Source organism: Mustela lutreola, chromosome 13 (assembly GCF_030435805.1).
Source record: "Mustela lutreola isolate mMusLut2 chromosome 13, mMusLut2.pri, whole genome shotgun sequence".
Taxonomy (NCBI): Eukaryota; Metazoa; Chordata; class Mammalia; order Carnivora; family Mustelidae; genus Mustela; species Mustela lutreola.
Window position 1 is genome coordinate 81,446,573 of NC_081302.1, and position 26,894 is coordinate 81,473,466.

The following is a 26,894-nucleotide window of genomic DNA, read 5'->3' on the forward strand; positions in this document are numbered from 1 at the left end:
AGGCCTTGCATTTTTTATACTCTGAAGTTTGCATGCTTGCCTGACTTAGTATTTCTGAACTGATTCTCCCACCCCCACCCCTTTTTTTTTTTTAAAGATCTAACTTGTGTTGGTTTTCACTGAAATCATGCTGTTCTGTCATTACTCTTGTAAATCTGAAACTTAACCTTTAGGGTAACTGGGATGATAAACTTGTAAAATGTTTGTTCCCCTTTGCTTTTATCTTCAGTGTATCTCCTTAATCCTCCTTCAATCTCATTCATTTATCTTGTTATGATGAGAATAAGGTATAACCTTATGGCTGAAGACTTGGAAAGAATGAAGGTGTTCTCGAAATAGTGACATGTTATCTGCAGTCACAGGTTCAACATTAGGTCTGAGAATAAAGATCCTTGGTACTTAAAAAAAAAAAAACACATATCATAAATATCCCGTTTCTACAACAACAACAAAAAGAGATTATAATCAAACAAAAAAGCATAGCCTATAAACAGGAAAAATAGCAGTTAACAGAAACTGTCCCTGAGGAAACCCAAAAGTTGGATTTATTAGCCAAAGATTTTAAATCACCTATAATAAATAAGTTGAAAGAACTGAAAGAAATCATGTCTAAGAACTATGGGAAAGTATGCAAATGATGTCTCATCAAATAGAGAATAACAATAAAGAGACATAAATTATTATTCCTTTTATTTATAAAAGATTTTATTTTTAAGTAATGGTCTACACCCAGTATGGGGCTCAAACTCTAGAGTCACATGCTGTACTGACTGAGCTAGCCAGGCACCCTTATTATTTGAAGTCGAAGAGAAATTCTGATGTTGAAAAGTATAACTAAAATGAAAAACTTCTCTAGTCTGAATAATATATTTATTATTTATATAATACAAATGTAAATATAATAATATATTTATTATTTACAGAAGAAAGAATCAGTTAACTTGAAGACAATGAACTGAATACAGGTCAATTGAAACTATCCAGCATGAGAAGGAAACAGCAAAAGGAATGAGGAGAAATTAGCAGAGCCTCAGACACCTGAGGGACACCATCCACCATCCCCAACATGTAAAATGGGAGTCCCGGAAAAAGAGAGAAGGACGGAGTGGCTGGGAAAGGTGGGAGAAAGAGAGAGAGAGAGGAGAGAGAGGAAGGAGCAGATGGAATATCTTAAGAAATAATGACTAGAAACTCTCCAGATACAACAACAACAAAAAGAATTAGTCTTAGAATTCAAGAAGCTCAGTAAACTCGAGCACAATAAATCAACAAGATCTACGCTCAAACATTTCATAGTCAAAATGTCAAAAGAAAAGGACAAGAGACAATCTTGAAAACTGCAATGGAAAACGTGATCTTCAATAAAAGTAAAGACTGACTTCTCACTAGAAAGCATAGAGGCCAAATGGCACTGAGATGACATTATCCCAGGTGCTGAAAGAAAACAAAGAATGAAGCAAAAAACAACTATTAACAAAGAATCTTACATCTGCAAAACCATTTTTAAAAATGAAAGAGAAATCAAGATATTTCTAAAAAACAAAAACTAAGAGAAGATGTTGCTAGTAGTTGTGTCCAAGAAGTGAGGAGAGTATTTCAGTCTAACACTAGACATACCTTTGTTTTACATAGGGAAACAAAAAGCACCAGTATTTACTATAAAAGTATATAGGTAAATATAAAAGTATAAATAGATATTTTCATTGCAATTCTCTTCTTCTCCTATATGATTTAAAACACAGCTATACAATTTTAAAACTTGTGTTGATGAGTTTACAATGTATAAAAATGTAATGTATATGATAGTAATTGCACAAAGTAAAGGAAGTGAATGGAACTATACTGGAGCAAAGTTTCTGCAATGAAATTAAATTGGTATTAATCTAAACTAGATTATTTTATGTAAACATGCTAATAATAATCACCAGGACAACCATTAAGAAAACAATTCTAAAGCATACAGTAAAAGAAACGAAGAAATTAAAATGGTATACTAAAAAAAAATCTATCAAATACAGAGGAAGGCAATAATGAAGGAATGGGAACAATGGGTGAAGACATAAGAAACACAGCAACCAGGAAAATGGCAGGTGTAATTCTTAATTTTACAGTAATTACATTATATGTAAATGTAATAAACAATCTAAAATGGATTAAAAAACATGATACTATACTCTCACTCTCTGTAAAATATATACTTGAGATTCAAGACAGAGATTGGTTAAAAAGGAAAACAATAAAACGATTATGCCATACAAACAATAATCAAAAGAAAGTTGGAGTGTGTGTACTAGTATCAGAATAAACTTTAAGACAAAAATTTTCCCTAGAGACGAAGAACACTTTACAATAATAAAAGGATCAACCTATCAGAAAGTAATAACTATTATAAATATATGCATCTAACAAAAAAAGCCCTGATAAACCTGAAGGAAGAATTTACAGAACAGAAGGGAAAAATACACAATTAAACAATAATAACTGGAGACTTCAGTATCCCATTTTCAGTAACTAGCCAGAAAGTCAACAGGGAAATAGAAGACTGAAATAGTACTAAAAATCAACTAGAGGTAAGAGATTTATAGAATACTCTACCCAACATCAGAAGAATATCTTTCTTCTCAGATGTGCAGGGAATGGAAATGCACAGACGTGAGGAAGTTAAATGGCACACTTCTAAATAATCAACAAACAAGATATCCCAAGAGAAATCAGAAAATATTTTAATGAATAAAAACATAAACAAAATATACCCAAACTGATGGGACTTAATTAAAGTAGTGCTTAGAGGGAAACTTACAGCTATAAATGCCCATATTAAAAAAAGAAAATCTCAAGTCAAATCAGGAACAAAGGAGGAATAACACTACCAACCACATAGAAATAAAAAGGATTATAAGGGCATACTAACAATAATTACACTTCAAGAAATTAGAAAACCTAGATAAGACGCATATTTATTAAAGTGTTTTTGCTGTTGTTTTAAATGTTTGTGTATCTTAAGTTCTGCAAAGTGTCAAACCAACACACAATTAATTCCTGCCTTCATAGAAGTTGAGATATTGTATTTTTTAAATTGATTTTATTTTATTTTTTTAAATGTAACAAAAAAGTTTTTATTCTTTGATATATAAAACCAAGAAAACTTTAATGTGTAATACATCATAGTTTTTTTTTTTTTAATTTAAGAAGAAAAAGGCAGAAGTGAAGATATGGGTACAAAAATACACTCAAGCAGCTGTTCCAGGAAACTCAGAACTCCTAAAATTATGAACAACAGAATACAAGTCTCAGAGGAGGCTTCTTTTTTTTTTTCTTTCTTTAAAAAATTATTCACATTTGCTTAGCTCAAACATGGTAAGAAACGTAATTTCCTTCTTGGTAACAGATCCCAGTACTCAACAAGATATTCAATAACCAGCAATAACTTAGTAAAAGAACATTTCATTGTGATAGTAAGTAGCATTAGGTTTTTGGTTCTATAATACTTACTGTAGTAAAAAAAAAAAAAAACAAAAAAAAAAAAACAAAAAAAAAAACAAAAAACAAAAGAACAAAACAACCAAAACCACAAAAACACTTCTGACTGCTTGGGTGCCAGAAAAGATGCTCCTACGTTCACTGGCGCCCATCAATCTGGGTGTATCTGAGCTCTTGCCCCAGACCACAAAGAGAGAGCACCTTTGGTCTTTCCTGTGTTTAGGAACAAAAGCGCACAAATAGCAAAATCAAATATAGGCGTGGCAGACCAAAATTACTCAATAAAAAGTATTTCTGCCCAATAAATAGTTTCCAAAAGAAAAATAATTGGCTTTTACACTTAATGGATTCAGCAAAAGTGAAGATGGTGAGATTGTGTTTTCCAGTTGGTGGCCTGAGCCTCCCGAGGCAGGACAGTTGCCACTGAGCAGCAGGTGGTGCCGGACCACAGGAGGAGCCCCTGTGTCTCCACCCGGAGGCTCCTAGAAAAACACGTTATTTGTAGGAAAGCTTTCTTGGGCCCGAGCCCGGTTCTCCAAGTGAAGGTGTCCTGTTTCTTCCTGGACATCGGACTCAAACAAACCAGAGTTCGTATAAAACTGGATCAAATGAGGAAACCTTTACAATGACTCAATTTATAAATATTGCTGAAGATCAAAGCGAAGTGACAATGAATTTAATCTGCGTAAAAATCAGGTTCTAAGCGGCTTGTTATTTAAAACCAGAGACAACAGAGACTGTACATCCAGATGACCGCGAGCTGCCCGGGCCCCTGGAGGCGCGGTGGGGGGGGCGGGGGGGCGCGTCCGTCCTGCCCGCGGCCAGCACCTCACAACGGCCTCGGGCTCCGTCGGGGCGCAGGGAAAGGCCACACGAGCGTTTTCGTCCTGCGGCGCTGGCGCGGCCCGAGGCTGGACACCGGCCGCCTGCGACCACCCACACGCACCGGCCTGCTCCGGGCCCCCAGGGCTGACCTCCGGGCTGTGTCTGCAGAGTCACACGGAAACCGAGGATTTACTCTTCTTTTAAGAAGGTCATTTTAAAGCTTCATTTATGAAAGTCGCTCGACAGCTTCCGCTGAAATCCCTCCTGCGCGCGGCCAGGGGAGCCGGTTCCCGCCTCTGGCCTCCCGTGGTCTGCGGAGAAACCGCAGGAATGATTTTATTTTTATCAAGGTAATACATGTATATAGTTTATTAAGTAAAATTATATTAAGTCTTATAGTGAAAATTACATCCTTCGGGTACACCCCTCTATACTGTCTCATATATATATGTATACGTATATATACATATATATACACATATATATGTCATATACACATATACACGTGTATATGTGTATATATATATATAGTATATATATATATATATATATATATATATATATATATATAAATGTAAGTATTACATTGGTTTCAGGTGTAAAATATAATGATTTAACAATTCTATACATGACTCAGTGTTCATCATGATTAAGTATAGTCTTAAACCCCCTTATGTATTTTATCTGCCCCCCCACCTACCACTCCTCTAGCAAACACCCATTTGTTCTCTGTACTTAAAGAGTCTGGGTTTCTTTTTCTTTGTTTTAATTCTTAAATTCCACGTAGGAGGAAAATCATATGGTATGTCTTTTTCTCACTTATTCCATTTAGCAATATAACCTCTATATCCATCCATGTTGTCACAAATGGCAAGAACTCATTCTTTTTATGGTTGAGCAATATTCCATTTATATATATGTGTATATATATAATATATAATATATGTATATTGTATATTATATATATATTATACATAATATAAATATATATATACACTTAAATGTAAGTATATATATATATCACATCTTCTTTAGATATATCGATTTATCTAATTTACCTAATCTATTTATATATATCTATATATAAAGAATATATATTCTATCTATATATCAATCATATCTTCTTTATCCAGTCATTAATGGACACTTGGGTTGCTTCCATATTTTGGCTATTGTAAATAATGCTGCAGTAAATATAGGAGTGCATCTGTCTTTTCGAATTAGTGTTTTATTTTCTTTGGGTAAATACCCAGTAGTTGAATCACTGGGTCATATGGTATTTCTATTTTTAATTTTTTGTAAAACCTTCATGCTGTTTTCTACAGTTGTTGCGTCAATTTGCATTCCCACCAACAATGTGCCAGAGCTTCTTTTTTAAATTTCTATTTTTAATTTTTTGAGAAAGGTTTATACTATTTTCCACAGTGGTTGTACCAATTTGCATTCCTACCAACAGTGCACACGGGTTCCTTTTTCTCCACAGCCTCTCCAACTGTTGTTATTTCTTGTCTTTTTGATTTTGCCATTCTGACAGGTGTGAAATGATATCTCACTGTGGTTTTCATTTGCGCTTCATTGTATAATGATGTTGAGCATCTTTTCATGTATCTGGTGGCCATGAGTATGTCTTCTTTGGAAAAATGTCTATTCAGGTCCTTTGTCCTTTTTAAAATCAGATTATCTGTTTGTTCTTTTTTTGGGGGGGTACTGACTTGTATAAATGCTTTATATATTTTGGATATTAATCCCTATTGGATATATCATTTGCAAATACCTTCTCCTACTTAGTAGGTTGCCTTTTTGTTTTGGTGATGGTTTCCTCTGCTGCACAAAAGCTTTTTATTTTGGTGTAGTCCCAACAGTTGATTTTTGCTTTTGTTGCCCTTGCCTCGGGAGACGTATCTAGGAAAACGCTGTGATGGCAGATGTCAAAGAAATGACTGCTTATGTCTTCTTCTATGAGTTTTGTTTTTTCAGGTCTCCCACTTAGGTCTTTAGTCCATTTTGATTTATTATTGTGTATGTACAGTATAAGAAAGTGGTCCAATTTCATTCTTTTGCATGTAGCTGTCCAGTTTTCCAAGCAAAATTTGTTGAAGACTGTCTTTTCTCCCATTGTATACTCTTACCTCCTTTGCCACAGATTAATATTAGTGTGGGTCTAGATGATACCCTTATACTTTATTTCTTCATTTATCAATTTAAAACAAAATTGGTTAACTCCCAATCATATGAAGACTTCACTCTTCTATATTCTTATCCCACATTTCTACCCATCTCTGATATCAAAATAATGTTATAATGTGGGACTATATAAATCACCAATATAAATATAAATAGCTAATGACTACATTATTATGAGTTGCAAATATTTTAAGCAAAGAGGTGAACTAGGACCATGCCTATTATTTCTCCTGGAGTTCATAGCTACTAATTTTTTTACCCTCTAGTTTTCTATGTACTTAATACAATTATTATATACTCTTCCAAATCACTGCTACATGCAATTAATATTTTTTCTGTATGCTCAACATGTTATGTTTCTTTGTTTCCTGGAGAGCTCCTTCCCAAGGTTCTCATTTTGAGAGTACAATATGGAACTGACTGACCTCATGGCTTGTTGAATAGCAGCCATGCTGACACTTTTTTATCCCTCTCCAGAGTCATCTATATCTTTCTCTTTCTTATTTAATCATCTGGACAAATCACATCCTTTAAAAATTTCATAGGCCACAGTCCATGGAAAGTATTTTTTAGGGAAAGGAGGGACCACTCTTTCTTTTGTACCATCACACTTGATTTGGCTGAGTACAGAATTAACTAGTTAAACTGTTCCCCTTACAATTTTGAAGAAATTGTTTCAGAATGTATTTGTGGAGAAGTCCAGTGCCATTCTACTTTTTGGATGTGAACTATTCCCATTCCTTGCATTTGGGAAGCTCTTACAACCTCTTGTTTATCCTTGATATGCTGCAATTTGGGACTTTTTCTTTGGTAAGAGTATTTTTCATTTATTGTGCTGGATATTTAGTGGGATTTTTCCATGTGGAGATTCATTTCGATCAGTTCTGAGAAAAAATAAACTTATTAGTTCTTTAATAATTTCTTGCTCACTATACTTTTTCTATTCTTCCTTTATTGGAGTCTTACTTGCAATATGATGGGCCTCCTGGTTAAACCTTGAATCTCAAGTTTTTTCTGCCTTCGTTTTTTTTTTTTTTTTCCCCAGGTTTTTATTTAAATTAGTTGGTTAACAGATAGGGTAATACTCGTTTCAGGAGTAGAATTTAGTGATTCATCACTTACATATAATACATGATGCCAATTACAAGTACCTTCCTTAATATCCATCATCAATTTTGCCCATCCCCCACCCACTTCCCCTCTGGCAACCCTCAGTTTGTTTTCTATAGTTAAGAGTCTTTTATGGTTTGCCTCTCCCCCACCTTTCTCTCTTCCTTCCCCTTCTGTTTCTCTTAACCTCTTTGCTACCTGTTCTGTTTTCTAGGGGCTCTTCATAATTTTCTCTTCCAGTCTATTTGTGTTTATAATTAAATTTTATTTATATTTTTAATTTCAAAGTTCTGCTTTTTCTATTTTGAAAATTTTAAGTAGCCCCTTATTCTTATTTAAGGAACTCAATAGTTCCACTGATTCTTTGAAAATATAGTTTGTCTCTAACTTATATATGTTTCTTTTTCTTTTTCTTTTTGCTTTTGCTTTTAATCTTCTAGCTACCTTCATTGTCAGTTTCTTCTGGATCACAGAATACTGTTTGATTCCGATTATCATGTTTTTCATGTTGGAAACTTTCCTTAAATTAATGGACAATTGTTGGAGTGAACTGTTGGACGATCACTCATATAAAGAATGAAGCACTGAAAGAAGTTTGTGGGTAGGTCCTGTCAATTGGTGACTTTCACTGCAAGTTAATCAGGTTAATAAGGTGAAGTGTCCTATTTGTAGAAGAATCTCCAAATGTTTGGATCTGAAAATCTTTTGCTCTGGGAATATTAAAGTGCTATCCAACAGTAAAGTATTATTTTCTTACTTTGTTTTATTACACAGGTTGAAATTCTACTTGGAGCAGACTTTCTAAAATCTATAGCAATCTCAAAGATATTTCATAAACATATTAATGTAATATGGCATTATAAAAATTACTTTAGAATTAATTCTGAATACAATCTCAAGTAATTTGTCAGTTTAAAATGTTTTAGCTAAAATGAAGTTCAAATAATTTAAGACATCTTCGCAGATTTTCACAATATGTTAGACATGTTCTATACATCCTTCTTACCTCTAAATGCGTTAGGAAAAAAAAAAGGATGACACAGCATTGTAAAATTTAAGTTTTGGTTAATGTGACTTAGAGAAGTACAGAACTAGAAAAGATTTTGAGCTATCATTCCAAATAAACTCTTATTTTATAGAATAGGAAACAGCATTTGGATCCTTCCTTCAGGCAATTAACTAAAATAGAGAATCATGACTAGTTAACTATCTTTATATGAGATTCCAAATGTAAATAAACTTTAAAAAAAGTAGTTATATACTTAAAGTTATGCACAGTGCAACATTGTCTTACCAGCTTTGGTCTAAAACAATATAGGTACTTACAGAATTTAGTCAATACCAAAATTTTCTAGTGGTGTTGAGTGCTTTTGATTTAGTTTTGTAAAAAATAGAATCTTTTTCTAAAATTTTTAAAAAAAATTTTATTTATTTATTCGAGACACACACAGAGAGAGAGAACTCACACAAGAGGGTGGGGGAAGCAGAGGCAGAGGGAGAAACAGACTGCCCACCAAAGCAGGAAGTTTGACATGGGGCTCGATCTCAGGACCCCAAGATCATGACCTGAACCAAAGGCAGATGCTCACCTGACTGAGGTATCCAGGCGCCCCTCTTTTCTTAAAATTTGAAGCAAAAATTTATTCTTGTTATATACATGGAGAAATGAAATGTGCTTGGGATGATACTTAAAAACACAAGTCCAGTAGGATATGGTAAAAGAGCACTGAAATGGGAATAAAGGAATCTGGGTTCTAGTTCACTACGAGCATTTTCAATATGGGCAAATCACTTAACCTCTCTGGGCCTCAACTTCAAGTATAAAAGTGTTTGACTAGATAATCTCTCTTAGGGCCTATCACTGAAAAGTTTCTTTACTTCAATACAATCATTTTCACAGCAATAATATTATTTACTAATGGATAACCTGAGTGATGGACTTAGTTTTATAATTCTGATGTTTAAGTTCTGTATAATTATTCATTCTGCCATCACCATTGAATAGGAACTTGAGCTTATAGGCTGGTTAGAAAAAACAGGGTGTGTTGGGGCCCAGCAAGCCAGTAAAGAGCAGGAACCAAAGTTCAGAGGTGAATATAGCCACACATGTCCAATGAGCATATCAAGAGACAAGGAGAGGAGAAGGGTGATAAGAGTATACTGGAGAAAAAAGCCATCTTGTACCTTCTCACTAACTTGTCAGGTACCTGGTGCTTTACGGAACTTGATTTCTACTTTGTTATTTTAATTATTATTTTTTAAGGCAGGGTCATTTCCTAGCCTATTATATTATCATAAGTGGAACTTATATATAGATTTTGGAAAAGAAATCAGTATAGAATAGCTGTTAAAAATACAGACTCTATAATCAGAGAAAGACAATTATCATCTGATCTCTCTGATAAGAGGAATTTGAGAGTCAGGGCAGGGGTCGTGGGATTAGGGAAGGAAAAAATGAAAAAAAAGTGATGGGGACGGGAGGGAAACAAACCATAAGAGACTCTTAATCTCACAAAACATACTAAGGGTTGCTGGGGGGTGGGGAGGTAGGGAGAGGGTGGTTGGGTTATGGACATTGGAGAGGGTATGTGCTATGGTGAGTGCTGTGAAGTGTGTAAGCCTGATGATTCACAGACCTGTACCCCTGAGGCAAATAATACATTATATGTTAATAAAAATAATTCTTAAAAAAAGAATACAGACTCTCGAGTCAGACTGTCTGGCTTTACATCGTGGAACTGGCTTTAACTCTCTGTGATATTGGGCAAGATACTTAACTTCATTGTATTCCACTTTCTTCATCTTTAAACGGAGGAAAGGAACAGTATTTTCCTCATAACACAGGTGATGCATTTGCTACACTTTCCGTCTCCTGATAATCCCTTAGTAAGTGTTAGTTACTGTTATTACCTCTCCGTGAAAATTGGCAAAAGAAAAACAAGGAGACATGATACGAGACAAGAGTGGGGGAGGACAGCCTGGGACGTGCGGGCAAACTGCGGGCAAACTGCGGATGAGCAGGAAATAGGGAAAGTGACGAACAAGGCGGGAGAAACAGTATACAAAGAAGCTTTATTAAGGGAGTCTTGATGGATGTTGTTTAGTATAATTCACCCAATTCTACCTTCTCAAGAGATCTTCAGTAAGGAGCTATATTAGTTTTCATGTTTTGTTTGGTTTTAAAGCAGGATTTGGTTTTCTTTGGGATGAGATACTCTACCAACACTGGTGTCTAGGTGGCTTGATCTTATTCTTATTTCACATATACCTACAGGAGTAAGTAATTTCACCACGAAGACTGCTGAGATTAATAAGCATTTGCTTTGGCAATCTGTCTGGAGCAGAGCAGGCATTCAAAACATGAAACAAAACAAAACAAAACCAAAAAGCAGACAAACCAAAACAAACCAACACCAAGACAAGTTGAATAAATATTAAAATAAAATAAATATAAATAAGTAAGTAAATAATCCAAATGAGATGCTGGCACATTTTTAATTAGAGAAGAAAACTTAGGTGGTAAGCCTTTGTCGCACATGTTCCTGCTGGAAACAAGGGCACCACCTGTGAAGGAAGTATTCCTGAGAGAGAGAGAGAGAGCAAGGACTGAAGAGAGGCAGGGAGGGAGGGAGGAAGGAGAGAAAGCGCGAGAGAGGAAAGAGAGAAAGAGCGAGACATGAGGGAAGGAAGGAAGGAAGAAAAAGGGAGGAAAGAAGGAAGGGGGGAAGGAAAGAAAAGGGAAGGGAACAGAAGGGAAGGGAACAGAAGGGAAGGGAAAGAGAAAATCAAGCCCAGCCAAGCTTCTAGATCTAACTACTAGTGTAGAGGAAACACAGGACTCCGGAGGAAAAAATGTCAACTGACACCCAGGGTCAACTAAAGGTGGTCACTAGGGCTCTGGGTGTGGAAGATCAGACTTATTTAATGTGAGGATGTCTAGGATGTTATTGAGCTAAGGGAAGTGATCAAACTCTCCTCCTCTGGAAGGTCTAGCTCAAACTGCTTCTCTTGTAGAAAATCGTTCCAAACTAATCCAACCCAGAACAATCACTCCCTCTCCCAGGTTCCACCTGTTCCTGCTATCTGTTTCAGCCTGTCTGATCCTAAGTCACCTGCTAGATTATTTAAGAATAGCTTACATTTTCACATCTTCTCCCCCAAAAGCCAGGATAGGGTTTGATGGGGATGCCGAGCCCTGATTCTCCCGATATGTCTGTCTTCACCAGCACATACCCACCCATACTGTAAGTGCTTGGACAGCAGGGGCCAAGGCTAAGACCCTTTGTGTTCCCAGTGCCCTGCACAGGGTCTGGTCCATAAATGCTTGAAAAATGAACAAGGGCTTTCCTCCTATCCCTACTGTACAGTCCAGAATATAGGGCAAGGCATGGGGGAGCTTCTTGTAGAATGAATCAAAGTTACCTGGAATCGGGACATTTGAGTGATAAAGTCTCTCTTTCTCTGTCTGTCTCCCTCTCTCTCTCTCTATCTGAATCTCTCTTTCTCTTTTGCTTACATGCACATGCATTTTCTTTCTCACCATTGGAACCCAGACACCACGCTGGCAAGAATCCCAGGATTAGAGTAAGGAGTAGAGGAAAGCCATGTCCACTATCCCCTGTCCAAATCCATGACCCATAGAATTTGTGAGCATTATAAATTTTTTTTTATGACATTGCATTCTGGCAAGATAGGATACATAGTCACACTAAATGGAACATTCTCTTTGCTCCTGATCCTTCTCTACATCTCGTCTAAACAAGGAAGTAATACCTTAGGTAGGATTGTCAAATTAAATGCGATGTCCCATTAAATCTGAATTTCAGAAAAATAATAAGTGATTCTTTTGGCACAAGTATGTCCCCAGTATTTCATGTAACATATCCTTTAAAAATATTTATTGTAGGTGCCTCCTTAGCACAGTAGGCAGTGCATCAGTCTCATAAAACTATTTGTTTATCTGAAGTTCAAATTCAGTTGGCACTCCTTTATTTTTATTTGCTAATTCGAGGAACACTTACCTTGAGTCTCCACCCTGGACCTTTTCTCTACCCACACACACTACTTAGGGGAGTCAACACAGTTCAAGCTTTATCCTGACAACTCTGAAATTTTTATCTCCAGTTCAGAAATCTCTACCAATCTCCACACCAAAAGAGTGGACTACCTACATGATAACTCCACTTTTACAGCTGAGAGTCATCTCAGACCCAATCAGAATTGTTGATTTGCAACCCCTACCCACCCCCCGAAGCTGTTGCTCCTCACCCTTCCCCATCTCGGTGAATGGCACTGACATCGACCCAGTTGCTCAAGCCCCCAAGGAGAGCGTCAGCCTTGATTCTTCCCCATCCCGTACTCTGTGTCCAGTCAATCAAGTAGTCCCTTTGGCTCAACCGCCAAAACATATTTCCAGCCCATCGCTGCCTCCTGGTGTCCCCTACAACCCCTCTGGATCAAGGCACACTCTCCTCTCACTTGAACAACTGTACTGGCCACCAAATGGCTTTCCTGCTTCCCCTCTTGCTTCTCTATAACCCTCTCTACTGCATTCTCCCCGCAGTAGCTGGAAGGATCTTTTTAAAGATACATCATGGAACTCGTCTGCTACAAATGCTCCGATGTTTCCTCACTGCACTAAAAATAAAATGCAAATATTCTTCAAGATCCTTCATGATCTATTTCCTGTACCATCTGTCAAAGGACACCCACCTTTCTGTTTTACAAACATCATAAGGTCCTACGGGACCTTAGGATGTTCTGCCTGAAGTATGGTACCCAGGTGGCTCATTCTTACCATTTCCGCCTCAAATCTCACATCACTTCTTCCATTTAGTCCTCCCTTAGCTGGCCCTCCACCCCCCACCCTCGTGTCTCCCAAGGCCATCAGCCTGGGGTATTTCCACCTCCAAGCAAAACCCAGTGCATCTGCTTTGGTTTTAGTTTGGGCCTGTGCACTGGTTTCTGTCCTCTTGCATTTGATGTTTTTTTAAAAACAGCAGGGAAACAGATTTTGTTAATTTCCTAATTCAATTTAAGAGTTCTGTCCATTCATATATCATTTGACTTATGGTTTAACTACCCACATTTGTTGTGATGGCTTATATAGGTAGACTTATTTCTACTGTATGATTTTTACTTTTCTATTGATCATGCTTTTTTTTTTTTTTTTTTTTTTTGACAGAGAGAGTGAGCGGAGGAAGGCAGAGGCAGAGGGAGAAGCAGGCTTCCTGCTGAGCAAGGATCCTGATGTGGGACTCAATCCCAGGATGCTGGGATCATGACCTCAGCCAAAGGCAGCTGCTTAACCAACTGAGCCACCCAGGCGTCCCTGATCATGCATTTTTTTTTAAATGATTTTATTTATTTATTTGACAGAGAGAGATTACAAGTAGGCAGAGAGGCAGGCAGAAAGGGAGAAGGAAGCTGGCTTCCCACCGAGCAGAAAGCCCGATGTGGGGCTCGATCCCAGGACCCTGAGACCATGACCTGAGCCGAAGACAGAGGCTCAACCCTATGAGCCACCCAGGTGTCCCGATCATGCATTTTTAATGTTTCTTTCTTCTCATTTGTTCCCTGTCAAGGAGTTGACATACTTTCTTTATTCTCTTATTTCATCTTTTAGTTTGAAAAAACATATACTTGATTTCTGTGATTTTTGGGTTATCTGTAAAACTCATTTTAAAAAAAGATTTTATTTATTTATTAGACAGACACAGAATGAGAGAGCAAGAGAGAGACTATGAGAGGGGAGAGGTCAGAGGGAGCAGCAGACTCCCTGCCGAGCAGGGAGCCTGATGTGGGACCTGGGACTCCAGGATCATGACTTGAGCCGAAGGCAGTTCCTTAACCAACTGAGACACCCAGGTGCCCCACCTTTAAAACTCTTAAGCCGATGTAGGGACGCCTACGTAGCTCAGCCTCTTAGGCATCTGCCTTCGGCTCAGGCCATGATACTGGGGACCTGGGATTGAGTCCTGCATCAAGCTGCTTGCTCAGCCCAGAGCCCACTTCTTCCTCTGCCTGCTGCTCCCCCTCCTTGTGCGCTCTCACACTCTTGCTGAGAAATAAACAAATTAATAAATAAATGAAATCTTTAAAAAAGCCAAACTCTTAAGCACGTGTAACTTATGTCTGAACTGAGTCTATTACCCCTCTTAGAGCACACAATGAGAATCTCAGAATCCTAATGCTATGTACCTTCAGTTGTTCTAACAATGTGCATTATCATGTCATTCCAACTTGTCACTAACATCTCTCGAAATGGCTTTTTCGTGGGTTTTACAGCTAATGGTGATTCAGATTTCCCGACATGTTGGCTAACTACTTACCCACCGGGCTCCTTGTTTCCCACTCACTCCTGCACGTCTGACTTCCGGTGCTGAAATAATCCTTCAGTTGTCCTTCCATTAGCTGTTGTGGAGGAACTATTTCTCCATCCTTATGTCAAAAAATGTTTCTCTAGCACCTTAAATCCTGGGCATAATCCACAGGTACGAAATTCTGGTGTACAGTCCATTTCTTCATTGCAACCAGAATGGCGAGATGTGTGAGACTTTGTGGATGGAATAAGGTGGTGTCTGGGCCCAGCTTGCTTCCCAGAGCAGAAAGCCGGGACCTAGCTACCTGGTTTTCAGCCATACTCCCTAACTGATGTCTGGGAACTCGGAAGCATTCGGGCCACAGCGGGCCTTCTGGGGACCCCCGGGATCCTGAAATCATGCTGTCACACCTGGGATATTGCCCCGCTCCACCGCTTGAACACTTTTAAGCCAGGAATGTCCCCCACGGGGGTAGATCCCTAAGTCTTTCAATCATGCCCCTGGTTGTCCATAGAAACTTTGCAGTAGGCCCCTTCAGGCTCCCCTCAGCTGTATCCATAGCTGTATCACACTCACAACTGGTTTCCATCCAGGCCCCTCGGGCTCTGAAGCTGCTGCAGGCACCACAGTGGGAGCTAGAGGTAGCTCTTGAGGTGGTTCAGCATCTTCTTCTGAGATTGGGGCTGTCGGTCCAAGAAGAGAAAGTATGAACCCAATGATTGACTTTTCATGCCCCTCCTTAATCAAGGAAAATTTCCCCACCATTCAATGTTCTCTGAGTCCAGGAAGCAATCCCTAGAGGGTCTCCCCTGATAGCAGGTCATGGGCACAGGGATCTGAGGCTACTCCTTACTCCCGGCCCACCAGATGACGCAGGCTAGCTCTGGGCGGCCTCGGCTGTTCCCTGCACAGGACTATATCAGCCACCCCCTGTCCTCCTCAGATCAGCATCTCTCTGGTTCTCCTCCCTCTACCCCTCCCCCTGCTTGTGCTCTTTTCCCTCTAATAAAGAAATAAAATCCTAAAATAATACATAAAAGATTGAGCATCAAAGTGAACCTTGAGGCCTTCAAACCTGGCCGGAAACACCCTCCTGTGTGTATTTCCTTGTCATCTTTCTTCTTGTGCTGATGGCATCAGAGGTGCATGTCATCCCAAGGAGGGAGAAGGCCAATGGTGGAGAGACTCTGGGCTCCTGAAGAACACAGAAAGGATTTCAGTCTGCAATCTGAAGATCCACTCAGCACTGTAAAGGCGGGGACCTCTGTGGTGACAGGCAACCAAAACCTGGGGAGTTACATGGTCATTCAGCGTAATGTAATATAGCTCCGTACAGCATGTTGAAATGACCAAGTTCACTTGAATAGTGATCAGCCTAAAACCTTTAAAGAGGACCAAAGAGGCACCTGGCTTCCTCAGGCACTAGGATCCTTGATCTCAGGGTTATGAGTTCGAGGCCAACATCAGTCACAGTTAACTTAAAAATAAACAAAAGGCTTACACAGGACTAAAATCAGTGAGGCTCAAACAACGGAGCTTGTCTGTGCTGGGACGGATCCTGTCTCCCGTTCATTCAGCCACTGGGCACTGCGCACTCAGATGGTGCCAGGGCTTATCAGCCCAGCGGGTTCTCCTCGTGAGAGCTCAGGGTCTAGAGCAGAAGATGGACAGACGAGAAACCAAAATGTGAACGGGAAAAGCGATTGCTCCACAGCAAAAGAGCAAGGGACACAACTAAGGCCCGAACTGCACCCGGTGAGGGGTATGACAAGGCTGTGCTGAGATGACACGGAGAATTCCTGTGGGAGGAAAAGAAGGAGACAGCCCTGCAGAAATGCGAGTGCATTCCACCTGGCGGAGGGCACCATGGAGCAGAGGACTGGAGGTTAGAAAGGGGGCCAGGGTGGCCAGAGAAGATGAGGAAGGACCAGAGTGGGAGGGGAGGAGGGCCAGGGCCCGGGAAGTTGGTCAGTATCAGTGCCCTTCTCCCAGGGCTGTGTGACTGCACTTCCCCACACTCAGTGGCTGAACCAACAAATGCTGCCTCGTGGTCTCAGGGGATCAGGAATCCAGCAGTGCTCTGCTGGGGGCTCCTGCCAGAGTCTCTCCTTAAGCTGGGCTGATGACAACACCAAGGGAGGACCTGCTTCACCAAGAACCTGAGCGCATTCAGGGGCATGGGCCAGATACAGCCCATCTCAAAGACCTGACTTCTGTCTTTTGTGGGCCCACAGGGCTGGGCCATGTGCGTATGTCTGGGTCATGGTTCCACCTAGGGTCTTGTGCTCCAGTATGAATATTGGAGAGAGAACATGGATCTGAGTCAACATGGGGCTGGGCAATGAGTTTTCGAACGAAATCTCAGAAGGGCCTTTGGGTCACGTTGCCACGTTCTGTGTCATGGAAGTGAATCACCAAGTCCGGACCACACTCTGGGGAGGGGTCACACAAACATGTCTACAGAGGAGTTGGGCAACCAATGGAGCCCCCGAAGGGAGACTGTAAAGATCCCAGAAGGGTCCAGGCCTTGCCCAGAATCAGACTGGTAGGGATGCTTAGCAGGCTTGAACCCAGCTCTTTGAGTATCCTCAAAGTTGGGGTCCTGGATGCAACCTAGCCATTCACTGGGGGCTCTGGAAAAGATTTTCTGGAAGGAAGTGGCTGTTGGCCTGGAAATGTTATCAGGCTGAGGGTGATCATTGGTCTCCTAGACAGGAGACATATGCCCAGGTTCTTGTCTGAGGAGGATCCTGGGTCATGGCGACCCACTGGATGGACCCCTATCTGCATCACACCCTTTGGATAGGAGAGAATGGCCTGCATCCCGGGACAGGCGGTCTCTAGGGCTAAGGGTAAATTCTGACCATCAAGGGCCAAGAATCCAGTCCCTTCTTTAGGGTTTGCATTGAAAATGCAAAGCCTAAGACCTTGGGAACTATTACCCAGCCCTCTGTAAGTGGGGCTGTCCTCTTCTGGGACTCAAGAATGTGAGCACCAATGAACACATGTGTGCACACAGGAGCTTGTGTGCTGGTGCACACAAACACACACACCCCAGGAGGGACTGTGGGGTGGGATCTGATTAGTAGCAGATTCCAAGAAGTTGACAGGAGGGTGGAAATTGGGTGGGAGGTATTTCCTCCGTGTGACAGCACTCTTCTAACATCATAGCTATTATCCAACCTATGCCTTTGGACATCTGATAGAAAGACATGCTGGATTCATCCATATTTGGCAAGAAGACCATCCCTGTGTGCCACAGTGGCTTATCTAGGATCTGAACCAGGTAAGAATAGAGACTTGTGTCTGAAACCAGGTGTGTTTGCAATCTGGGGCCCTGGCTGCTCCCAGACCTTCCCTGGGGGCCTGTGGAGAGGGGTGTGTTGGGGTTACTGTGTACAGATAAGATGTGTCCTTGCATGCAGAAGGGAAATGAGGAGATGGCAGACAGGAGCACTGTTCGTGTTGGGTCCAACCAGGAGTGGGCCCCGATAGGGCATCTCAGGAAGTGATGTCACTGCCTGGATCACAAAGGCCTTCAGAACTTGGAACCCCTGCAACCAGGCAGCCAGTCTAGTCCAGTAGCAGGGTTACTGGACTCAGGACCTTGACACAGAAAGATGTTTTCCTGTTGTGTACCTAGTTTCCGGGGCTCTGGGTACCAGAACCCCCAGGAAAATGACTTGTTCCCATGCTGCAGACATTGGCTAAAACCACCCCCCAAATGCCGCAGAACCTTTCGAGGCAGACGCCATAAGGTACTTACTACTGAGGAGACTAGGTGATGCCCCCCCCCCCAACCATCCTAGGGAAGCACCATCCATTCCTCTGGAGTCTGAGGGGAGGAGGGATATGTGGGGGTTCCTGCCCATGAGCTGGAGGAGGGTGAGCACAGTGGATACCCTGGTGATCCCTTCTTGTTCACACCAATGTCAGGGTGGGCAGGGTGCACAGGGGATTCCTGAGGTGACTCTTGAGCTGTGCCAGAGCACATCCAAGGCCCTGAAGCTGGGCCACGTTTCTCTCCTTGGGGGAGGGCTCTGCCACCTGGGCTGTGGTGTGTCTGGAATGGAGCGCCCGGGGTCTGAACACTAGCAAACGCCTCCAGACAGGGCTCTAAGGCCTCCTGCCTGGCTGCCGGGCACTGTCTTTACAGAACGCCCCAGAGGACATGGTGCAGGAGGTGACCGAGGAGATTGCCTGCTCTCCTTCCTCCAAGGAAAAGAAGCCTCACACGGCCAAGAGAGTTTGGCGCTGGCTCAGGGTGAGTGCAGGTGCTGGGGAGACCCGACCCCGGGGCGCCCATGCAGCACCAAGGGCCCCACTTCCTAGAAGCCAGCCTGGCCTCCTAGAGTCCTGTACTCCCGTGAATCTGCATCCCATCTCTTCCCCAAACTGGCCCACATGGTCCTGCCCACGCCTTGGACAGAAGCACTGCCATTGTCCACATACTTATAGGAGTATCATTAAAGAGACTTTAGACCAGGTCTCATCCCGTTGATTTAGACTCCTTTTGCCCTGGCAAAGGCATTTTTCTAACTCGTGCTCCCAAGTGCCCCCACTGGCCCAACAGTCCTTCCTCAGCTTCTGCAAGTCTTGCAAATGGGAGACTTTGATCCAAAGGGACATGGGTCCCATGGTACTCTGTCTCTTGCTCTGCGCTTTGGTATTGATTGAACACATTGTTGCCCCCCCCCCCCCCCCCCCCAGGAATAGGAACAGAGGCCTCACTGCACTGCACTGCACGGCAGTCCTGAAGGCCAGTCATTGATCACAGCCATGGAGCCCTTTACTGTGGCAGGACTGGATGTAATCCCCTTCTCTGGCCAAGGCACAGTGCTGCATCCTACAGCCTCTGTTCCTTCTTATCCTAAGCCCTCTCGCCTTAAACATCTCTGTGTACTCGTCTCAAGAATGGGATATGTTGGGTGCCGGGGTGGCACAGGGGTTTCAGCCTCTACCTGCAGCTCAGGTCATGGGTCGTGGGTATCACAGTCCTGGGATCGAGGCCCACGTCGGGGGCGTGGGGTCCTCTGCTCAGCAGGGAGCCTGCTTCCCCCTTTATGTCTGGCTGCCTCTCTGCCTACTTGTGACCTCTCTCTCTATCAAATAAATAAATAACAAGTCTTTCAAAAAAATAAAAAGAATGGGCTATGTTATCAGAAATCACAGGATCCATGCCACTCATGCAGGGACGTGCTATCCATACTCCGCTCACAAAGGGACCGCAGATACTAGCAAGTTCAGACATCATTTTTTTCAATTCTTTGTATGGATACCAAGAACATTTTCTCATTGCCTTAAAGGCTTCTTAACTGATTGGCTGATGGATGGATTTGAGAGAGAGACAGGGGGAGAGTGGGGAGAAGCAGACAGAGAGACTGAATCCTCAAGCAGACACTGCCCCTATGGACACAGCCCTACGAGGAGCGCAGCCTCAGAAACAGAGACCATGACCTGAAGCAAAACCAAGAGCCTTAGGCTGAACCCAATGAGACACTGAGTCACCCGATTCTTTTTCGGACTCTGGGCTCTCTTGTCCCACCTCTTGCAGAAGTCCCTGAGATCTGGGGGCTCATTCTGCCCTCCAAGCCCCAACCCTCCTGTTGGCCACAGCACTGACTCATGTCTCCTCTGATTCACCTCAGGGGAAAAATCGTTCAACCAGGAAGAGGAGGAAGACCTCGGTGCTGATGGCCAAGCAGGCCAACAAGCTGCAGGCTGCAATAGATCACCTGGTGCCTGCCGTCATCAGACAAGATCTACACTGTGTCCACACCTTTCTGGACACATACCGTCACTTGGCCACCACCCAGGAGGTGCTGGACCTCCTCTTTGCAAGGTGAGCACCCTCCCCTGCCCCTAACTGCTCTGTGAGATTTGGCCAATTCCTGTTGTGAGACTCTGGCAGGTCCCTAAGCTTCCCCAAGCTTTTCTTGCTCCTAACTGGGGCAGAGGTATTATAGGGACTCAGTGGGGTCTTGTAGGGAAAGGACACCTGGGAGCCTGCGCCAGTGGAAAATTCTGCTGGAGGGCCTGTGGGCATGCTCTTTGCTCATTCCTGTGCCCCTCATGATGAAGCCACTGCCTCATCCCTGACTCTCACTATGATCTTGAGCTGGGCTCCTTTGCCACTGAAAGGGAGATCTGAGACTCCTTCTGGGGCCTGTGTCTGGCTGAATCCAGAGCAAGCATCCCTGGGGGTGAGCAGGGGCCAGGCCCACTCAGACGTCGGTGATGGGCTGGTTGGGGCCCTTTTATTCAGCAAGCATTCAGGAAGCCCCAGTAGGTGGAGGCGATTATCTAGGAGCTGAATGGGATCCCTGCACAGAACAGAGAGCACCCCAGGGCTGCAGGCTAGTCGAGGGTCAGGCGGTGAGAGCCAACATCCACAGATATCTCATGCGATGCCCCCTGGCCTCCTCTAGATTCGGATGTGTTTATTCCAGCTATGATGAGGTCGGCGGACCCCAGGAGCAGCGCAACATGTGAGTAAGCTTTGGCTGCTTTAGGAGGGCCTTCCCTGTCCACCAGGGTAGTGAGGGTCCTGTGAGTTCGAGGGGCTGCCGGACCTTCAGACTCACCTCGTTATTCTTGCTTTATGGTAAATGTCTGAGAGCTTCTACTGGAAACTGGGAAGGTGCCCTGGGGGGCTGGGGTAGGTGTGTGAGCACTGTGGGAGAGCAGAAGGGGATGGTGTACAGCTTCAACCCCTGAGAGGGTCATGCTCCATCCCTGACCCCTCCCAGCCCTCTCTCTGCCCCAATTCTGGGACCCAGAACGCAGGATTGAGGAACCATCGCATAGCATTCTGTTGGCACCTACATGCTGGGTGCTCAGAGGGGGCTCAGGGAGACTGGTGACCCAGTAGAGCCCAGGGAGCAGCAGGCATCCCACACCCTGTGGGAGGTGAGTGTCAGTGGAAACAGATCCACTCTCATGGCACCTAGTGACTGGGCAGAGGAGGTAACGGTGGAGGTATGGGGAGGGTCCTGGGAAGGCCTGGCTAGAGACAGAGTCCCTTTGTTCCCTCCTCGGTTGGATCTTCACCGAGCAGAGGCGAGTGCAGTGAGGGTAATTAAGAGGTCAGACACCAGCCCTCCCCAGGCACAAGCAGTTGAATTCAAGTGGCTCGTGGGCAAGGAGACAGACTGAGGAGTGTGACCAGCTCCCCTAAGAAGTCCAGAAATGCCCACGCCATTGACCAAGGACTCCCACTCCTAGCGGCTTTTGGCCAGCCTGCAGTGTGGGAGTAAGCCTTTCTCGGGCAGGACTGCCTGGTCGCACGTGGACAAGGAGTCCGACTGGTCTTAGACAGGAGCTGACAACTCAGGGGCCCAGGTTCCCACATAGGTTCCCTGGGATTTTGGTTTGGATGCGTACCCTGTCCTCTGACTTCTCTGCCTCCATGTCTGTCCCCAGGGCCGTCTATGCCATCCTTAACACCTGGGTGGAAAAGTATCCAGGGGATTTTGTGCAGCCTCCGGAGTTTCCCAGCTTGCATACGCTGCTGGCCTACCTGCAGGTCAATGTGCCGGGCTCGGACCTGCAGCGCTGTGCCCAGCTTCTGCTTCCAGAAAGGCAATGCGCTCCTGAAAAGACCACGGAGCCAGAGGCTGGGGGTGAGGAGGACTGGGGGTGACTGGTGTGGGCCTGAGGCAGAGGCAGGGTGGGCCACCCTGAGGAAGCCTCTGTAGATTGTAATTGGGCCGAAGAGAGTGAATCGTCTCAGATCCCTGTCCCCATGGGCTTCCGTCGGGGACACCTTCCGGGGGCTGGGTCTTGAACGCAGGCCACGCTGAGTGGTGGGGAAAGGGAAAGGCAAAAGAGAAGTCAATCAAGCTGATGATGCTTTCTCTTCTCGGAGCTACAGCACCGGCCCCAGAGCGAGATCAGGATGTGTCTCGGGAAGTTGTTCCAGCAGCCACTCTGGCACCTGCGGCACCTCTAGGGCCTGAGCTGGCCCCCGCCATCCCTGCTATGGCTGCTCACTATGGGTTAGGAAAACCAGTGACCCCCCCTGACCCATTGGGGCCAGGGCAGATGGTCGTCAGGGCCCTCGTTCACTTCTCTGCCACGGAAGAGCCACCAGGCCTTTTGAATTTCCTGGATGACCAGCAGGGTCCTGCCACCGAGCTGCCGCCCCCTGCCTCGGTGGAGCAAGCAGGCTCGGCCCCCGAGCTGCCGCCCCCTGCCTCCGTGGAGCAAGCAGGCTAGGCCCCCAAGCTGCCGCCCCCTGCCTCCATGGAGCAAGCAGGCTCGGCCCCCGAGCAGCAGCTTGTGCTTGCTGCAGCTCCAGAGCATGACTGGAGCATGACATCATTTCCTTCTTTATCGTATTTGTTTTCTGTGTTCACCTCTATAATTACTTCATAGATGTTATTTATTAAATAAAGTAGAATTTGAGTTTATATAACATTTTACTCGCATCCTTTGCAGTGGGATATGGAGGTCTCATTAGGTCCATCCAGAGTGTTGCACAACCATGTCATTCTACGACGTTTCCTCACAGAGACACCCGCGCTCCTCATCGCTCACTGCTCTGTCCCTCCCCCAGTCCCTGCAACCACTGCTCTTCTCTCTGTCTTGGCCACTTCACCTCAACTTGGATTTTCCTCTGCCTGGAAAACTACAATATGGCCTTCTGTGTGTGTCTGCAGAACATAAGAGTGATTCCCCTCTTTTCAAACTTTTTTAGAGACGATATAGGTATTTTCGTTTTTCTGAATCTTCTGCTAAAAGAAACAATGAAACAGCACAACACAAAACAAATGACTCTTTTCTCTGGTACACCGCCAGCTAACTGCAGAGAATGACCTTCCCTTTTGAGAAAGAGCAGAGCTGCTACCCTGTGTGGTGTGCGACGTGCTGGAAAGAGCCGCTGGTACCCACAGAGCAGTGGCCCTCCCAATACCTGGTTGTGTATACTGGTCTGCACACAACACACAACCCCCAGGAGTCCACAGAATAGTGACCTTGGACTGATAGACACCCTTTCAATACAGGCAGACCCCCCAAATAGATTTCATTATCCCGTGTACTGTTCATCTGAAATATCATTGTTCTTTGTGATTCACCTGAAAATGCTCCGCCCTGGGGACAGACATGGAGGCAGAGAAGTCAGAGGACAGGGTACGCATCCAAACCAAAATCCCAAGGAACCCAAGTGGGAACCTGGGTCCTGGGCTGCCAGCTCCTGTCCGAGCCCAGTGAGACTCCTTGTCCACCTGCTACCTGGCAGTCCTGCCCAAGACAGGCCTGCTCCCACACGGCAGGCTGGCCAAAAGCCACTAGGAGTGGGAGTCCTTGATCAATGCGGTGAGCATTTCTGGACTTCTTAGGGGAGCTGGACACCCAGAACACCAGGTAACAAGAACTAAAGGAGCGCCAGCATGGCCTGGCCACCGGCAGTGGTGTGCACACGCTCGGCTCCTGCGCCGCCGAGGAGACCACTTCTCCCCCATTGGTGTGGTACCAGGCCTTTCTGACGTGCTGGGTTTCAAGTGACAGGTCAGTGTATCGGGCTGAGTACTCAAGAGGATAAATGAGTTCCCTCTGCTGGCTGAGCCCTCACCATTAGGTAGAACGGCCATGGTTTCATAGCAACCATTCCAATCTATGCCTACAGGGCCTTGAGATACGAATTCTGTTACTGTTTCAGGCCTTTTTGGTCTTTTTCACTACCACAAGGACAAGTCAGTAAGTTTGATGATAGACAAATGAATTCCATTCATCCTGGATTTTTCTGCTATTCTTTACGTGAAAGTACTTTTAAAATATATATATATATATATATATATCTCACATAGCACTATACAAATGCTAGTTATTACAAATTACATCCAAATGAAGCTAGATGTCTCAGAAACTGGCATTCTTATTGTTTATTTTTATTTAAAAAAATCAGTCATTTTCCTACTTGGCTCAGAATCAGAAAGTTTCATCATAGTTCAGTTTTAGGATTCCTCTAAAGTGATCTAGAAACAAAGACAGTAATACACATTCTTCCAACTTCAATACCGAAGTATATACAACACTCACCAGGAGCTGAAACACTTTCATGAGCAGACAATGACCAACTACAGAATGTCCTGGTGGGTTACAGTCCCGAAGGTGGTGAGAAGACCTACTCTCGGACACCCGTGGTTTGGCTGAAGGAGTCTCTCATGTTCAATGAAAACTGAGTTCTGACATCCTGCCTTTTTAGACAGAGTTAACAAGATTAAGAAAGGGGATTTAGTAAAGCTTTTCAAAAGGCCCCACACTTTGACCTGTTTTTTCTGGTGAAAAATGCACACGATCTAAGCATGTACACGTGTGGTAAATGACAGCTTTTCTAAAGCAAGAGCATGAACATCCAAATCTCATGGCTGGCCCACTTGAGAACCTTCTTAATAGTCATGAACAGAGTGGCTTTATTCATTTTTATAAACAGATACACCAAGTCTTTTTAGCTGAGTTCTTACATATTAAATTTACCTTTAATAAGGTAAAGGGTTTATTTTTTAAGAATGTTAATTTTTTAAAAATTACAAAAAATCTTTTTTACAAACTCATGGCCCGGAGTACAAGACCTGAGCTGAGATCCAGAGTTGGATGCTTAACCGACTGAGCCACCTAGAGGCCCCTTAAATTTATCTTTTAAAATATAATAACCTAAGGAAAAAATTACCCTTTTCTTCTATAACTTGATATGCCATTGCCACTTTCATCTCTGACCAGGACCTTCCCCCTCACACCCTGGACAAATGAATTTACTGTGTTCCATACTGAGAAATGTTGTCACTATGATTATTCCACGAAACTGCTGAAAAACGCTGTCAGTACCTTGGAAGCCCAAGCCACATGACCCACGACGGGGACCAGCTGGAGTCCTACTCATTCTCACTGAAGGTGCCTGGCTGCTCTTCAGTAGCCTGGGCTGCCTCCTCGACAGTCTGGACCTCAAGTGCTTTCAGGACAATAGCAGGGGACGCGGCGCTGACTTTTAGCATAGCCATGGCCTCACTGTGACTTCAATTGTTCAAATCAATGCCATTGATATTCAGCAATATATCACCTGTCCAAAGGAATAAACAAGAAAATGAGATGAGCTACCAAGTCATTATCTTCCCTATACATCCTGTTATTTGTAATTTTTTCACATCTCTGTCATTCTTACGATATCGAGGGAAAAATCCAATTCATGGAAAACATTCCAAAACAACTCAAAACTTTAAGATAATTTCATCATATATAGGAAAAAATGTGGCTTGAGGCACTGTGATGTGACTGGAAGTCCAAATCATTAGACCTCGTTTTGCTAATGTGCAGGACCTGGGCATGTTCATTTCTCTTCTTTGGGCTTCAGTGATTTCTGTAGTTCTTTCCTGCTCAAAAATTATTTGATCTTTTGCTCTTAGAAATGAATTTTTAACATAAACTGTTTTAGAGTTACACAGTTTTATAGATATAGTCCTACAGAGTTTGCTCAGCGTGAATGTATCAGAATACTTAAAGAGAAGAGATCCTTGGGTCTACACAAAGAAATGAAACTTGTGATTTGAGCATCTTTTCCTTAAGGAAGAAAAAAAAGTGTTTGTTGCCCTGCCAAGTAATATAATAAAAAAAAAGGGCCACGAGGATTATATAAAAGGTTAGGAAGGAAAAGATGAGTGTTCTATTTTTTGGAGGGTTTTTTCCAACATAAAATAATGCAATGATCTAAATAAACATTAGAAAATAAGGGAAAGGGCGCCTGGGTGGCTCAGTGGGTTAAAGCCTCTGCCTGCAGCTCAGGTCATGATCCCAGGTCCTAGGATCGAGCCCGCATCGGGCTCTGCTCAGCCGGAAGCCTGCTTCCCGCCCCCCCACCCCCCGCCTGCCTCTCTGCCTACTTGTAATCTCTGTCTGTCAGATAAATAAATAAATTCTTAAAAAAAAAAAAAAAAAGAACAGAAACATCATCAAACTGCAGCAATTTTCCTTCCCATT

The 26,894-nt window shown here is 43.4% G+C and overlaps 1 protein-coding gene across 1 annotated transcript in view; it reads right to left on the reverse strand.

Annotated features, from left to right (window-relative positions):
- The window catches only part of LOC131813468 (ral guanine nucleotide dissociation stimulator-like), a 166,874-nt gene extending 151,867 nt beyond the window's left edge, over positions 1-15,007 (reverse strand). Inside the window, exon 1 of the mRNA XM_059143740.1 lies at positions 14,931-15,007. The gene's annotated coding sequence lies outside the window, so the exon portion shown is untranslated. The remainder of the gene's footprint in view (positions 1-14,930) is intronic.
- Positions 15,008-26,894: the final 11,887 nt, after the last annotated feature.